Here is a 474-nt window from a genome sequence, read left to right on the forward strand (position 1 = left end):
CTTCCAGGGCTAGTCAAGGTACTGGAGGGGCCTTCTAGCTCAGCACCAAGCTGGTTTCATGCCAGTGCCAAGGCCTTAGTGCGCCGTTTGCTCAAGGCTGAACAGAGGAAATGTCCACGGAGCCGGCTGTATCATTCCTGGAAGACAACCACAGAGAGGCTTACAACAGGCTCCCTTGTTCCTCTCAATCATGCCAAACTGCGTAAGCCAAACTTTACTTGAATGGCTGCTAAGAGGTGTACACCCCTGCAGGGGTGAGTGTGGGATGTGAAGTGGAGCTGCCTTAGGGGTTAATTCACAGACAGGGGCAGTTCATAGGGATAAAGTAGCGCTCAGAAGTGTCTACTTCATTATGGAACCCAGAAATCTGTAGCATGCTGGGCCTCTTAAAACCAATGCTACTAAAAGGGAGGGCTTAACTCAGCCAAATGTCTTATGGTAAGGAGCAGTCAAAGGCTGTTTTGCCCAACAGCT

Source organism: Sceloporus undulatus, chromosome 2, assembly GCF_019175285.1.
Source record: "Sceloporus undulatus isolate JIND9_A2432 ecotype Alabama chromosome 2, SceUnd_v1.1, whole genome shotgun sequence".
In the NCBI taxonomy this organism is placed as follows: domain Eukaryota; kingdom Metazoa; phylum Chordata; class Lepidosauria; order Squamata; family Phrynosomatidae; genus Sceloporus; species Sceloporus undulatus.